This window comes from Orussus abietinus, unplaced genomic scaffold (assembly GCF_000612105.2).
Source record: "Orussus abietinus isolate OABI.00-Male unplaced genomic scaffold, Oabi_2.0 scaffold354, whole genome shotgun sequence".
NCBI classification, from domain to species: Eukaryota; Metazoa; Arthropoda; class Insecta; order Hymenoptera; family Orussidae; genus Orussus; species Orussus abietinus.
In genome coordinates, this window is record NW_019394625.1 from 63,273 (window position 1) to 81,161 (window position 17,889).

Sequence of the window (17,889 nt, forward strand, 5' to 3'; positions counted from 1 at the left end):
CATTTCTTTTAGAGAGTATCTAGGCTGATTACACGGCGTGTTTAAATTGTCACGACATAGCATATATCATGAATAATATACTAAAATGTGCAAGATTAATGAATTTACTTTATTTAAAGATATGATATTAAAAATGTACGATCACTTCCGACTCCTCGGCAACGCTCGGTTGGCTTTTAATCCCTGACGCACGAGTAAGACATACGCCGTGGTCTTTAAACCGAAAATGGACTTGAAATAAGATATCAATCAGGCATCTTTCAACACCGCGAGCAATCTGATCATGTTTAACTAAAAGTCACTTAAAAGCCCCTATAAAAACGAAATATAAGCCCTTTAAATGTCTCAACGCGCGTTGCTCCAAGCGCAGGAGCAAGTTCGAGGTTAGGTCAGCCCTTGGGACGCGACATCGCTTTACTTATCCACTTGAAGTTGCATCCCCAGTGGTTAAGCACCGATGGTCAGCCATAAGTCCGCGCACCTGAGCGCATTAAAGCTTAGTTAAATCCTCCCTACCACAAAGTAACCACCTTAACCGGAGAAATCCAGAACACCTGAAATATACCACCCCAAAACCGTATGATTAAGAAACTCGGGAGAATATATGTACTCGCCAAGTATATGGACTCCAGCGAACGGATAGCAAATCCAGAAAACAAATTAAGGTATTTAGAAATACCCACACACACACGCGCCCAATTTGTTGTTTCTTATAAATCTTCCATAACTTTTATCCAATAAACTAAGTAAATTGCACCCCAGTTTCTGTATTTCGTAATATACACCCCCACCAATATCGACAAGTCCGCATAGTACTCGCTGAGAGGTCCACAAAATTTCTATTCCCACAATTCCTTTCGACTTCACCGAGGGCGCGGGGGCTAGGTCTCACCTCCCCTTCCACATACGAATATTCTATCACGAAATATCCCTTCCACTCCGTATCCGAGACGTCACACCTCCCTTAAAGGGAATAAAAGTAAAAAATAAGAAAATAAATGTCCTTTTATTCCGGAACCGTTTCGAGGGGGTCGAATTTACGAGCGGGGCCCAAAGCCCACTGTCCCCGCAGTCGATAAATAAGTGGACGATGACGATCTCTTTTTCTCCCGCTTCCTCCCGGGGGCGACGAGGCGATTCAAGGGAATATCGAGAATCCAGAGATACGAGGGCAGGATAAACTCGAGGAAGCCGCGAGGGTCCGGGAATGCCAGGCTTAGAGGGGGAGGACAGAATGTAAGGCTGGGCCGCCCCCGACAGATTAGTTTATCTCGTGCTGCGAACCGTGAGACCGGATTGGAAACGCCCGACGTTATTACAATGGCGGCGACTCCGTCCCGTGTATCCGGCTTTAGGCCCGCGTAAACGCCTCCCGGTGAACCCACGGGACGTCGGGTAAACGAGCGGCCAATGTCCCCTTTCGTAAACTTACTTTATCCCGGGAATTTCTCCACACTCCCCTCTTCCCTCAAAATAAGGAAATCTTAATCTGCAATGAGGGAGAAAACTATATAGATTTACGAAATCACGATTTAAGGGGAAGTCACTATTTTTTGAACCGATAGACGCATACTTTGTGAAAAAAAAAATGGTCAGTTTTAATTTTTAGCAGCGTGGTTAGTGGCGGCAATGCATTTGAACTGGAACAGAAGGCGTTGATAGATCTTTTTTACCTAAGTTTCCGATGTTCAAGATAGCGGCTGTAACACCTACGAGGGGACAAACATCATCGAGATATCAGACCAGATCCATTTTGCTCCGAGTTGGGCATTCTTCGGCAGTTTATACCATTCTTGGGATTAACGTGCATTCCTGTATCTCAAAAGAACTTCGCACAAAGGGACGGCCTAAAAGACGAGGAAGAAGCAGCGTCGCGGCGGCCAGAGGTCGGAGATCTCTTCGGAAAGGATTCCATGTCGGCCATGATACTTATCTCGGATGGAGACGCATAATGCTCGACTCGGATATATGCATTCACCGAGTACACAGACTTCGGCTTGAAACTCACGTGGATATACGAGCAAGCTGTTGAGCCTCTGGTTGCATCAGGGGTGCATCTGGTTGCACCAGAGGTGCATACCTGTATGAATCCGTGACCGAACTTATAATGAAAGGACCGACGACGATAAGCGTGCGGTCCAGTCAGGACCTTATTACCGGAGATGCAAAATATCCACGAGGGGATAAAATCGGGTCACGAATATGTGACCAGAAAATAGCAAGAAGAAAACAAATTCCCTTTAAAAAAAAAAACTTGTACTAATTACAGGAGTAGCAATAGCTTTAAATTCCATTAGAAGGTCCTAATCTTCGAGTAATTTTTCTTCTGTCGTACCCGAGGGGCTGTTCACTCGGAAATTAATGAAATTCATTTCCTTCTTTGAAAATCGATTCCCTTTGATTTCGTATGATAAACGACAACATAATCCAATAACAACGTTCAGCTTTAAAATTGTGACAATGTTTCGGTGATTCCAAAGATTCCCAGTGATTTCTGCTTGCAATTTCCATATCATTCCGAGCATTATAATTCATAATTTTATGAGTAACCCTTTAATCGGACTCTACATGTTCTTGGTTAGCTTCCTTTTATTTTTAGTCACAGATCCGAGGTTTTTCAGGTCGAGGAAACCCCATTTTAATGTTACTTTTGATGCCCAATGGAATTTTGGCTGCTCATTAAATTTAAGCAAAAATTATACGTAAATATTGAATTAGGTTTATTTGGATGCGTTGATGCGAAGGGCTTTTAGGTTGTATCCTCCGTCTTATCGTAGGAATTGAACGAGGCTGTACGCTCAAATCGAGATTAGTTTTACGTTGATTGGCTCGGGTTTATAATGAACACACCCCAGGGTGATGGGTCCGCGGTACTACCGGTAAATGGAATTTCGTATTACCTCTCCATCCCAAGGTATTCACGAGAGTGGTCACCGTCGTTACACGAGGCATGTTACGACCGACTAAGCATCTAGGGGAATGTATTTCGTTATTTGCCCTCGTTTACGGCCCGATGCAAAACATCAAATTATCGGTGACAAGATTTTTCTTCCCGAGTTTTCATCCCCCTCAAAACGAAGACATGGCCGAACATAAATAATTCGTTCCACTTTACCGTACCTATAATATAAAACTCGAATTCACTTGCACCGAGAAACAAAAATTCATTGAACCGAAGAAATATTACATTGAAATTATAAAGGATATTTATTTGCCTCTGATACAATGAAATTATTCTCGAGAACCGCACATTCTAAAAAAGAAAAGAAATGACAAATTATGTATTAATAACAAATCAGAAGGAACAAAAAAAGGCACGAGTACATTGAATTTTCTCTCTCCTCGAGTTATCCATTGATTCCGAACCGTTCTCCTGAAAAAGTCGCGATTTTCGCCGTTTAAATTTAATCACTCCAGATATTGTTATATCTGGATCTGCTACGAGTCTTTTGTCTCGATATCTATATTTGTTCCCTTTTCTACCCGAAAGTGGCGGCGGAAAGATCTGTAATTAAAGGGAGTACATTGAAGCAATCATCGTCCGTCGTCATTTCGTTAATGTCGCTGCTTTTGGCGAGCCGGAACGAGCGGGGCGAATTAACGAAGCTCGTCGAGAAAACGGTCGTCGGGAAATTAATTCGACTTCCGGTGGAACGCGTACGAGCGATCGGGGATTCTAAGCCCGGCCTCGAAAACCGAAGGCACCGATAAGATTGATCGATTTCGATGAGCTTCGGAAGCACCCGTTACACGGCCGAGCGAACGCATTGAAAACGACAGAGATCCACGGGCACCCTGTTGCTTCTCGGCAAGCTCTATATGTACATGCCCGCTTATATGTACATCCTATGTACATATCAATCGCGAAAACACGTTTATCTAGAGCAGGATACTGCCCTGAGAGAGAGTGGGGAAAGACGAAAGGGAAGAGGACGAAGACAAGAATAAGGAAAAGATGAGCGACAGAACAAGGGAGAGAGGAAGAGGACCATGAAGAGGTAATTAATGACAGGGAAGAAGAAAAGAACGAAGGAAAAAATTAAAGGCAAGACGAGGAAAGGAGGAAAATGAAGTGAAGGGCGAAGATGTCAACGGTGGAAAGAACGAGGGAAAAGATGAGGAGCAAAACGAGGAAGAGTACCTCGAAGAGGACTTCCAAATCGATTCGCCTTTTATTCAACGGGAACGCCGAAAGAGCTCGTCGAATTTCAAAAGGTTTCTTCATCGGGCACTTTTCCTGAGAAATGCTCGGGTTCCCTTCAATCTCTTGAAAATCTCTATCGTTGGTAAACACGCTTTTATAATGTATATAATATATACGTATACTGGAATAACATAAATGCATCGGACATGGTACAGTTATATACGGATTATGTACATCGTAAGAGTGCTTTCCGGCTACCAAGCCACAGAATTTCCCGAAGATCGAGTTGCAAGCTTCGCAACGTTCAGCAGGACGCGATTTCACCAGAAAGGTCCTTTCTCCCGATTTTTGTGCAGGTCGCTTTGTATCGACTAAAACCGCAAACGAAGGTGCCCCCTTTTATATTTACTTTTGGTTTCGAATCAACGTTTTCCAAAGTTTATTTTAGAAAAACCGGCGCCCGGGTTTCATGAAATCCAGAAAGGAGACGGAACTTCAAAGCCAAAGAACCCTTTGTGCGAAATTTTAGGGTGAAAGAAAAATCAATTAATCAAAATCTCACATAGATGTATGCATGGTGGATTTTGAAATTCAAACGGTCTCCAAAATGGGGAACTTTCGGAACTCTCGAGGTCGTTTTACCTCGAAGTCAAGATTTTTAAAAAGCGGCACAAAAGTCGGGTCAAGCTGCCTCTTCAAGTACTCCTCAAAGAGGGATGTCTCAATGGATCGACTCAAAATCAACGCAATAAAAGTTGCGCATCCCGCGAGCTTCGAATTTGCATTCACCATCGATTTTATTCCCCCATTCGTTATTCCGCGCATTCCCCCGTGGTCGAAGGAAATTTTTCTCATCATGGAGACTCCTCTGAGAAAACAGGAAATTCAGGTAAACAAGAGTGCCGGTCTCCATTATTATTTCCACAATTTGCTTTCTCATTTGATTAAAGTGGTTCGACTAAAGGAAGAGCGATGTGGAAAAGCGATTTTTTCCTCTTTCACTTTTTTTTTGCTACAGAAAGAGACACTGACATTCGGAATAACGATTTGCACGAATTGATGGACACGTGTGATTGTAACCTGATAACCCGGCGGTAGATAACGAGACCTGTCGACAGAGTCGGCTCTTTTTCCGACTATTACACCTGTAACTCCACTTTTCTCCTCGAAGCAACCCCTAAAAATAAATTTCATCTAAATGGACTGCAATTTCGTTTTGTCTTAGCTTAAATTCTTTATTATATTCTCCATGTAAATTATTCAGAATTCGTTACTAAGTACACACCGAGTCGGACCCGCGAAATTGGCTTCCGGCAACGGTTCCAAATTTCCGCCGCAAACCAACCCCAAAATTAAATTCAATCCAATTATTGACAACAGTTGCGATTAGTTCCGTGCTCGAATTCAGGGTTCCAAAATTCGTAGCAGGTGTTCGACAAGACCGACCTCGGGGATGAAACCTGGCAGAAGGGGAAGCAACCCTTAGAGGAAGAAATTCATTTAAGTTAACTCGATTTTAGTGAGAAAATGGCCGCCGAGATGTCCGCCACTTTCCGTGCAGTTCGTTTTTAGGGTACTAGTGACTCTCCGAACGACACAAGGCGTGTCCGGGCTAGGGATTTCTGAAAGTCCCCAAACGGAGACGACTCGATACAATTTCTCCACCGAAATAATCTGACAAAAAATCGCGATAATTCAGTGTGATACGCTTGGAAGAAAATGATTTAATTTTTCCTGTTTAATTTTTTAGGCAATTTCGAGAATGCTAGTAAATTATAGACTCTCCCGGGTTTTTTCGACGGTTGTGGAAACAATCAATAGTTGTAGTTGAAAATGGAGAAGCAACTTTTAGAGCGAGATATTAATTTAGAATAATGAGATTTTAGCGAGAAAATGGCTGCTGGGATGACGTCTGCTAGTTTCCGTGTTGTCCCTTTTCTAGACACTTTCTAGTGACTTCCCCAACGTCGCGATACTTCTCCGAGCCCGCTAGGAATTTTCGAACATCCCCAAACGAAGGAATCCCCATGCAATTTCTCGACCGAGATAATCCGAGAAAAAGAAAATCGAGACCAGTTGCTGCGACGATTTCCCAGAAAATAATTCCCTTTTCCCGATTTTCTCCACATTCTGCAGGATATCATGCCAAATTTTAATCAGAACATTTTTAAGAAATTTTCGCAGAAGCTAATGAACCTACCCGAAATTTCTTCTCTATTCCAGGAAAAATCAGCAGTTAATGTCGAAAATGAGCAACTCTTAGAGGGAGATATTAATTTAAGTTAACGCAATTTTAGCAAGAAAATGGCCGCCGAGAGAACGTCTCCCAGTTTCCGAGCAGTTCCTCTTCCCTCCTCCCAGAGCAACACAATACGTCTCCAAGCTCGCTAGGGATTTTCGAAAGTCCCCAGACGTGAGAAACCCCCGTCCAATTTCTCGGCCGAAATAATCCGACAGAAGAAAGTCGCGACACGTCCTCCCAAAATAATTCCTGCTTCCCCGTATTTTCGCACATTTCCCAGGATTTCGTGTTCCAGGTTTTCCCGTAAGGTTTTAATTGGAACCCTTTTTGAACCCCTTCGAAAGTACTAACGAACCATGAATACTCCCGGAATTTTCTCCCCTCCAGAAAAAATCCTGAATGCTTTTGTTTCGCTCGCGGAGCTGTTTTCGTCCTTTTTTGTTTCTTTTCTTTTTTTTTATAACCACCGCCAAAGGATTCCCGATGCTGACTCCAAACTCGAATTCAATTGGTGGAAACCCCTCTGCGACGTGAAGAGAATCCTACAGGGGTACAAAACCAAGCATCATATCCTGTATGTTATCCGTGGAATGTCAGGAATGCGATTTAGACAATGTGAAATTTCGGATGCCGCCTAAATTAATTACCGACGTGTCGCGATCGAAAAGTCCAATAAAGTCCAATTTCCCGGAGAAACGCGTAGAAAGGAAAATAATATTTCCCTGGCACTTAAAATTCCACCTCTGAAATAAAGTAATAGTCTTAAATATGATTAGAGAATAACCTACAAAATAATACAAATTTATCTCACGTTACGTGATATTTTAACAAACATCTCGACATCACTATAACTGTCAGATCGACCTAGTTGATTAGAGTCGTTATCCCCAAAAATATCGGATTAATGCAAAGGGGAGCTCGAGAGGGATTTTAAGGCAACTCGTGATCACGCGAATGTTTCGTTAGAAAAAACAATATCCAGTGGTTTCATTCAAGGGGAGTTTAATAGGGGGTTTGAAATTCATGCCGGCAATTAGGTGAGACTGATTGCCACGTTTTTTACGAGGTCAAAATTAGATCTTCCTGCGTGAAAACGTGTACCATATTTTATGGTCGATTGCGTTATTATGTTTTAAGGCGGCTGATAAAAAGGAGACCTGCCATGTAACGCGATTTGTCAGACTGCGGTTTTAAATCGGAATGTTTATGGATTGGACCTGGATTAGCCTCACAAAGTGCGGAAAACAAAATCGTGGATCGAAAATCGAACCAGATGGATTTCGGACGAAAAGCAATTTATTCCCAGTCACGTTTGTTTGCAGCCCAAGGCGATGCAACAAGTTTATCCAGTATCGATTGCGGACCCTCGTTTCTGTATTCCAGCTTTAATGAAAACGAGAATGAAAAAAGGCGAAAACTCAATCGACCCGACTATCCCCTACCGTAGAAAAGCAAAGGATCAAGAGATTCGAAAGGGGGAAGAAATGAAACCTGACGTTTGCCATCATCCTGGTAAAAGATTATCCCTCGAAAGAAAATGACAAATGCCGTTTAAAATATTAAATGCATATTGAGTGAATTAAAAATATTTCGCAGTCGATATGAAGTCTTCAATTTGTAGAAACAAGCATATCTTCATTACATGAAGATAGACGAATATAATTTATTCTCTTGGAAAATATTTCCTAATCCCACAGTTTTCTCGCTTTTCAAACTTTAAGCCCTTCTTCTATATTAATCAGCCAATTTAATACCGGGAAATAATTAAAGGCGCTTATGTTCTTCGAAAATCTCGGCTCGATTTCCGTCATCCCCGTATATTATTTTCCTTCGAAAAGATTTGATATTAATAAATCTCGCGATATCCACAAATTTTGTCATTTCTACAAACAAGGACCCCCTTCGTTGCACGAAAATTTCGATTTCTAGAAAAAGAAAGACTCTTTTAATTCCTCCTTTTTTATCAGTTTCCTCCTTTTCCGATGCTCAATTCGTATTAATCGACCAATTTCATTTCGGGAAATAATTAAAATCAATCGTTCAAATATTAACCGACACCCATGATCTCTCTTACACATTGCTCTTTCCGTATTTCTTTCTACGCGCTTACATGTCGATTTTCTTCAGATTTATTTGTAGGGGATTCGTAGTGGTCGATAGGAGGAAAGAGGAGGGGAACTTAGTAAAGCTCGACTCTTCGCGTATCATCCTCTCGTTCTTTAGGAAGCTCGGCCCTGTTCGCAAGGGCCGAGAACCAATCCAACCCCGGCATTATGGCCGATCGACCGGCAAGCTTAATTCCATTTCCCGCGTCCCTCTTTCTAATTACTTCTTTCATCGGGTATTCTTAGTCAGGGCACGGATTAAATTCACTTTCGTGGTCGAACTGCGCTCCTCCAATGGCGGGGGGTAAGCTGGCTACGAGCTTGAGCTTTTACTCCAGAGATTTCTGGCCTCCTGGGGAACGAATTGAAGCCCGTGAAAACGGCCAGGAGTAACAAGGACGCGCCTCCTGGGGGAGGTCCTTAATCAAGATTTATGTCAAGGTAATCATTGCTCGTACCTCCTATAAACTTATCGGTTAAAGGATATTTCAGCAGGGGATGGCCATACTTTGTACTTTCTACCCGTTCGATTAACAATCATCCCCTGATAAGGGATTCTTTTTCTATTACTAGTAAATCCAGGCATTTATTATACACTTGAACCTGTTTAATTTGTACACTATAATTAAACTAAACTAAAATGTATAGCTATGTTAGAGTGGAATTTTGAGATGCTCTTTTTCCCTGATAAGGTGTCCCAGGACGCCAAGAAATTTCATGATAGGTATATCGATTATCAATCACCGGTCGTAGTTATCGCGTTTTCGTTGTTTCTTTCAAACGATGGGATTCATTTTCGCGGTTATCTCTGATGATGGGAGAAAGCTAGGGAAGCAATGGGTCTATGTTTTAATTTCGGAACCCCAAGTCCTCCTGGGGACGAATTTGCACCCCTTCTGGGACGGAAGAGAAACAATCAGAAGCGCCAACTACGATCAGAAAGGGCCTTGCTTCTCCCTCGGCGGAGTCTCAGTAGTTAAAGTCGCTTACGATCAGCCATATCGTGTACCGAGGTGGCACTTTTAGTGCCACTGAACATCTAATGGCAGACATGGCTGTTACGGTGCTCGGCGCACCGGAGTACGTGCGACATGTTTATGCCATTCAAGACCCGGGGTAGTAAATCCCATAACAGGTACACGGTATAGTACACCACACGAGACAGTATACAAACTTTACAACGCCCTTAAAAATGTCGAAGTACCCTTCTTTAAAATTATTATAAAGAATGCATAAAATATAACATCTAATGTAAATTGTTTAGAAAATACAGAAATAAGTATCTCGGATGTAACCTAGATTATAATATAATATTTATGTTTAGATGTCGAACAAATATCATTTTCAACAGAAAGGAATGAATTATGGAACGTGACGGCGGAGTTTAAAAATATTAACAGTTTCATTCGACGCCCCCATGGTGCCTCAATAATATTAATATTTATATTTGGAATAGTAATCGGAGTTGAAATAAAACACCGTTTCGAAAAACCACGGAATGATTAAATCGCAGGACAACCGAGGACGGAATTAACGTTTTCAACCCCTCTCGATGAGCCGAGCAATATTTGCGATTCCACTTGGAATCAATTTAAAAAATTGCTTGATAAAAATGGGTTCCCCGATTTGATAGGTCGCGGTGAAAAACAACGTCCCGTGGTATCAGCGCTTTTCGCGACCCCCCCGGATGATCCGGTATTTGCGTATTTATTCGATCGGCGTCGATAAAACGACACCCACGACAATTTTGATTGTAAATATATCGAGAGTGTAATCAGTGTCCGATCGTGACCGTACCGCTCATAGGGAATCGCCTGTCTTCTCGTTAATTTTTCGAATTTTCAAATAAACGATCGATCTCGAATTTTTGCTTCATTTTAAGGGTATCATCCCCTTAATTTCCATTAAGAATCGGAGAATGCGATTTGGATAATTTCCCATTTTGAGGAACTTTTCGACTCGGACTTTCTCATTTCTTCGGAGTTGACCCCGCTCCTAATGGAATCGGCGGATACGATTCGCCGGGGGTCGATCGCTCGAGGTAAAGGGTTAATCGGGCAGCATACCCCCCCCCCCCCCCCGAGTAATGATTATACCATTACACTGGTGACGTCACGCGTCATTGGCGCGCGAGCGATAATTACACGCTGCATTACGGCGAGCTGAGCCTTAATTGCACGAAGGTTGGCTTCGAGTGTCCCAACTTTTGGAAATTGCCGTTTCCTTGCTCGGCGTTTTCATTGTCTTCGATTTGCCCCCACTTTATAACGCGCGATCGAGATCACTGATTACCGATGATAAGAATGATGAATGTATGAAGTGATTAAACGTGAGGTGCAACCTGGCTCTATATTTTATTTCTTTTTTATCGTTAAGTTTAGTACGTCGTTAGTGTTACATTACTGCAATTTTTAATATCAAAGAAATATTTTGTTCATTCAAAGATTAACTCGACTCAAAGAAATTGTCATTATTTCGAAGAAATGTTGCAGCCAATGTATTCGAATTCATTTGAGTCAAATAATTATTCTTTGAATTAACAATATACTTCTTTGGTGCTATTTCTATAATAAGGAATATTTCTTTGGTTCAACGAAATTTCTTCTCGGTTTACGAAACGTTAATTCTAATTCAAGTGTTTTTGGTATTCATCTCTTATTTATTGCTTTCACATATTTAAACTATTTCATTGGACGTTTGTCTTGATGTAGTGATTAATGTTAAATTTCTCTTTGGAATAGCTCGAGTGATCCGAATAATATTGTAATTACTGGGATTTGCGAGCAGCACATCTCAGATGCTTTCTCATGCTTCCCTCGTACGTTGGCAGGTAACCCGTTTCCTTCGTAATCCATAATATCAAGACTTCTGTAATATTACCTTAATTCCTGAAATTCGCGCCGAGTAACTCGCGTAGCTTCTAGAGCTTTAATTCCGTTTCGGTATATAATGATGTTCGCAGTAAAGGTGGAGTGTTTGTAGCGTGAAAATTTCGTTGGCCTTAAAGACTGGCAACTTTCGGCGAGCGTTACATTAGCATCGTTATGTTGGCTAAATCTAATGTACCGTCTCGTTTAAGTAGTAATCCTCATCATCGTGATCGTCAACCCGTTCATTACCATTTTATACGTCGCGCCGTATAAACGCGCCTTAGTGTGGCGTAAAATTGGAGTAGAGGATCTGATGCGATACAAATCAATAGCTCTATTAACCTTTTTATTTTAAGAACAGGTAAGGACGATAAAACGCCGTCCATGAATGCAAGAAACTACACTGAAAAAAGAAATGTCATTGAACTAAAAAAATATTCCCTTGAACAGTACTAAAAAGAATAATTTATTATATCAAATAAACTGGAATAAATTGGCAACAACATTTCTTAGGAATTGCGACAATTTATTTGTGATATTTTCAGTTAAATAATTATTCTTTGAATAAACAAGATATTTCATTGGTTCGATGCATTTCTATTTTGTTTTTCTCAGGGTGTTGAAAATTAACGAGGTGTTAAGGAAGATTCGATAAAATATTAGAGGAAACTAATGAGATATCAAAGAAAATTGGTTAGGTATTAGATAAAAATCGATAAATTGTTAGAGAAGTTCTTTCCTCGGAAAAGTTCATCTCTAGGGAACTATTCGCAACATAAGAATGAATTTTCCAGGAGACTTAACAGAACTCGAGGTCTTTGATGTCGCGAGAGAAGAAATTCTCCGGGCCCTCGTAAATGTGGAATTGGCGAGTGATTTAAAAACTTTAAATGGAACTCCGGGTAAATTACCAAACACTTATTAAATTCAATAACTCTCGCGCAACACGTGTTCCTTTTTTCCAGGCGCAACTTGGTCAAGGAAATCCGAAGTTCCACTCTCCATGGAAAATTATTTCCAGTTAAGGTACGGGGATTTACTCCCACCGTCTAGAATTTTTCAAGTAATACGTTTCTGCGGATTTTCATTTCTTTTTTATCGTCATAAAAAATAATACAATCCAGTTTCATACGATAGAGATTTGAATTTCAATTAATCCACTGATTGAAGAACGGGTAGTTAACACATCGCGCAATTATTACTCAAACAACCGAATATCAAAAATGATGTCAGCATCGTCTCAAAAAGCGATTTACTTTCAATAAAGAATTTACCGTAATCACCTCTATCGACCTATTAAATTAATCGCAAATATATTTTAGTATTCTTCGACCAAATGATTATCGAATGAGCTGCATTATTTTTACTTAACTCCATCATTACGCGTCGAGTGCATTAAATCATTGCGTATAACCGTAATGTATATTTCATATTATTATTTGCCTGACTAAGTACTATTTATTTTTACCTAGATTTCGCCGCAGTAAGGGAATAATGGTTTGCGCCAATTTGTAATTACCTCTAGGTTCGATCAGGATTTTTAATCGCTCGCAGATTCGAATCACCCTGAAGCAAGATAGTCCAGCCTCGACATCGATGATAACGTTTAGCTTTAGCAACGGACAGGATACTAACGGAGGACTGAGTGGTCACTCCATTCGGAGGCTATTAGGACGTACGATCGAAGTGTCCAACCAGGTCCACGGTACTCTAGACACAAATCTGATTTGCGGGGGGTTTGCGACCCCGCAGTCGATTTCACGACGACAAGAGCAGGGCATCCCCCACAGACAACGATGCATCCCCCATGAACAATGGTGCATCGGCCTCTACTCGTAGGATTTTTAACATCTCTTGCAAGTTGAAAAAGAAATCCCTGCAGTATCTAACCAATAAATCGCAAGTATTCCTAAAATTCATGTTCTTTCAGTACACGGAGAATAAAACAAAATCTGTTAACCTGAAAAGACATACAGAGGAAGACTCGAGAATTAATATAAATGGACTAAATTTTAATGGGTAATCATTGTAAGTACCTGGACTAGATAGCGCAGGAATTAGGTGCAGAGGGTCCATCACGGATGAGGAGACTCAAAAGGGCTTAAGAGCAGCTTCTAAAATAAGAAAGAAGAAAGTCTTTCGAGAAGCAACAGCGACGAACGTTGAACCAAAAAAGGCAAAAAGCCAGCCGGAGTCGCAAGCAGCAGATTCCGGGAGGTCTTAAGAACGACGCCTCGCGACTTCTCGGAGGGGGCTGGCAAATTGTTTCCGCATAAAGCACCTCGCAAAAGCGTCGCGTCGACGGACGGCCGATGTATAAAAGGACAGACGGCTCCCAGACCATTATTTCGAGTCGTATCACTCGAAGACAAGCGATTCGCCCTCGCGACTTGCAATCGCCATTCCGTGCATCCGCGACTCGCTGCACCCGCGACTCTTTGCATCCCTGATAAACACGGCGACTCGCTTCACCTTTGATAAGAGCGAGAGACTCGCTGAACTCTCGATAAGAGCGAGGAACTCGCTGAATTCCTGACAAGAACAAGCGACTTGTTATACCTTTGATAAGAACTCGATGAATTTATAATGAAAACAAGGAACTCGCTGAACGCTTGATAAGAGCGATTCTGAACTCCTGATACGCACAAGCAATTCGCTGCGCCTATATAAAAAAACAAGCGATTCGTTCTGCCCTTGATAATCACGAGCGACTTGCTGAACCCTTGATAAGCACAACCGACTCGCTATATCCCTGATAAGCACAAGCGACTCGCTGCCTCTTTGATAAGAACAGGCAACTCGCTGCAACCCTCATAGAAGGCAAGCCACCTGCAACACTCTTGATAAGAACCATCGAATCGCCGCACCCCTGATAAGCGTCCACATCTCTCCGCACCCATGATAAGAAGAACCGATTCACCGTATCCTTGATAAGCACCTGTTACACGTTGCACCCTCGATAAGAGCAAACGAGTCTTAATTTCAGGCAACTCGCTACATCCTTGATTAGAGCAAGCGACTCTCTGTACTCTTGATAAGAGCGGGCGACTCGATAAGCCCGAGCGGAGTTCTGCACTCCTGATAAGCACTTCCAGGTGACAAGGATCGAATCTCAGGGCCAAAGGAATTCGAAAAGAGGGTCGCTTGCGAGCAAGGATGCGACCAGAATCGATCGTGGTTCCTAGGAAGGAAAATCGACGGTCGTCCACCTCGAGCAAGTCGTGAACCGTCGTGAACGTCATGAACGTCACGAAGGGAGGCCGGCCCACGAAGGGAGGCTCCGGCTGGAATTAACGGGTTAATCTTTAAAACGCGAACGTCAATAAAAATCGCGCCTGCTGGGAACCCAAGCTAAAAGCTTTCTACCTCCGAACACTCTTTTGCGAGCTGGATTTACGGGGTTTGACGTCCACTCGGTGACTTTTGCAAAAAATAACAGGCGTGTTTGCAAGAGGTACAGGGCAGCCTAGTATATTCCTGTGTATTACATAAAACATATTGCACTGCTTTTATAGGGAAAAAAAAAACATATATAACGCAGGAAACGGCTTCTAAAATGTATAATGATTTTAGGGTAACTCGGTGACGACCTCACGCCAGAGGAAATGATTTAAATTAGGGTAACAAGGCAGAACAAGGTAGGATGTTCCTGTATATTTGGGAAAATATTAAGCGCAAGTTTTACAGAAAAAGTATAATACACGGAGTGGCGGTTAAAATATTTCAGAATTTTTTAGGGAATGATAGAAATGAACTTCCGTCTGTGAATAAATTCTCTATAATTAATCTAACGAAACGAATATAATTCTATTCCGTGCAGACATTAAGTGATAACCGATTCGGAAATAAGGTTCCCTTTTCTTCGAATTCCTTCTTCAGAGTAACAAATCGATCCAGCCTTTCCTACGAGCGAGGAAAATCGACGCGAGAATGACTGGACGGTCGTCCACCTTCCTCGACTTCCATAAGCCGAGATCGTCGAGAATGCCAGGAAGAATGTCGACGAATGAGGGAGAGGGAAATCCCAAAGCAAACTAATTAACAAGAGAACCCGACGCGGAATGCAAACACGGAGTGGACTTCCAAAATTCAGATCCCTCCTGAAAAAAAAAATTCCCCGGACGGCCTAAACATGACTAAAAAATAAACCGACAACACGGACCCTCCACAAAGGGAATTAAAATCATCCCCTAAATTAACATTCCGAGTTTAAACATTTTCTCCCGGCAGAATTTCGGGAATTGTCGGAGCCCTTCAGGGTCGTTCTTCAGGGACTCGACGTTCGTCCTTGCGATCGATCGACTCGAAATCAAGCCCTGTATCGACCTCGTTACAATTTCCAGCCACGTATAGATCAACATGAAAACGAAGCAACGTGACGTATCGTTCGATCTCCTCGAAATCCGTTGTTTTTTTTTGGCGTCCCTTTTTTCGCAGAGCCACCCCAAACCCACCCGCCACCTTTTCGCCGAAGCCCTCAGGAATCGATTCTTCGGGGCCGTCCTCGAAGAACCTTCGGTGCCCTTTTTCGCCTCGAAATGCGAAATGCCGTTTACCCACACCTCGAGTTAACCCCCCCGTTAACCCAGGGCTGTTAACAGTGGCGTGAGAATTATCTGAAATCTAGTCCGCACGCTAGATCCTCGAACGAAGGCGCGCACCTAACCACACCGTTGACCCCTTCGCCCTGTGACCTAACTACTCCCCGCCACCCACTCCCACCCCCCGGGGCAACCCTCGGATAAGACTCGCTGAGTTTCCACAGAAAGGGTCGCTCTGGGTGACGTCAATGTGTCTGTAATTGAGAAATACCCGGGAAAAGGGGTCCGAGTCGGAAAAGGTCTTATCGTCAAGACACATGGTAGAGTTTCGCGCCAACTACGTACGTGAGTGCATGCGAATGCAGAGTCCTATTTAAAATTTGGGGATGACGTACCGCGTTAATTTCCAGGGAAGCGAAAATATTGGGAAAAATCCAAAAATGTTTCTTTCAGATCTGAATTATGAACATATTTAAGCACGGGGTATTCGAAACGCTCACCTGGTCATTATCTGCGAAGTTTAATCAAGCGCTATTGGACAATGAAATTTTTTTTTTCTGTATTATTTCATCGAAATGATGAAAAGCTTCAGCAGGATTATCCTTCCGCGTTTATTAAACTGTGAACAAAATTCAGAGTTACATTTGAAACCAAGATGTGCAACGTTAATTCCAAGGTGTTGCATTGTTCAAATTATGGCTATTGGTGAACTGAACTTTAAAGATAAAAATTTGTAATAAAAATGTCAATGGTCGCGAAGGTTTAGTGTCAAAGCGATGAAAGGTCTGATGGTCGAACGAGCCGCAAAGAGACGTCGGATAACCGAGGTGGAGGCCAGAGGAATCGAAGCGAACGAGATTGCCATCGACGTGGCGAAATTTATTTACTAACTACCCCGGAAGCCGAGCGATTTCGATTATGTTAATACCGGATCGATTAAATTACTTTCGGCGCCGTTACATGTCACCTGCGTACTAAATATCCGAGGAATTTCGGCGGTGCATTCTTTACCGCATTGTTTCAACGCTGGATTTCCGGAAGTCAAAGGGCTCATTGAAAACGCGACGAAGGGCTGCATTCCTCAAGAGGAAATTAATGAATAAAAATGGAAGGTTAAAAATAAAAATCGAAGATTCTAAATTACGAATGAGACATTAACAGTTAAAAGTTTGACGTTAGCAGTTGAAAATTGGCAAATTAAAAAGTGAAACTCGAGAACGGCAAGTTAAAAAATAAAACCGGAAAAGTAAAAATAGGTATTAAAACTTGAAAATTATGGCATAATTGTTAAAACTAGAATTTTAATCATTAAAGTCGTCAATTTCTTTTCTAGTCGAGACAAGGGTAAACAATTCACGGAACCCACTTTTGATATGATGATCTGAATTCAATGGTAAATGGAACCACGTGCTTTCAACGACCGTATTTCTAAGTTCACTCCCTAATAATGTGAACTCCTTGCACGCGGTTTTTCCGCAGACATGATGTGCTTTAAGCTCTCCGGAGTCAGGCTTCACCCCTTAAGCCACCCCCGGATGATCGCCCGATCGCGTCGGTGTGAACGTGACTTTAATTGGAGGTAAGCCAAGTCATCGACAAGTTAAGGTCGAGGTTTGATAAAAACCTCGGGAAAAAATCGAACAGAGTGAAGAGGTACCGATATCGAGTCCAATAAATGAACTCCAGTAACGTTAAAGCTGGATTTACTTCTTTTTCGTTTTTAATTGCAGCGCTGCGATTTTATTAAATTCAAGTCGGCTTAATCCACTCAAATAGTGTGAAATTAATTACTAACTCACGACAATCACGACAATACCACCGTTTTTGAATACGTGCCTCCCTAGCAATTATATATTTAAATTCATTCCAATTCCGTCCGACCGCGATAAACGGTATAGGCGTGATGAAGAACAATTGGTACACGAGGAATGTTGATTACGCGTATTTGCCACGTATTCGTACAGCAGTTCCGCCTTTATCTTCCGGG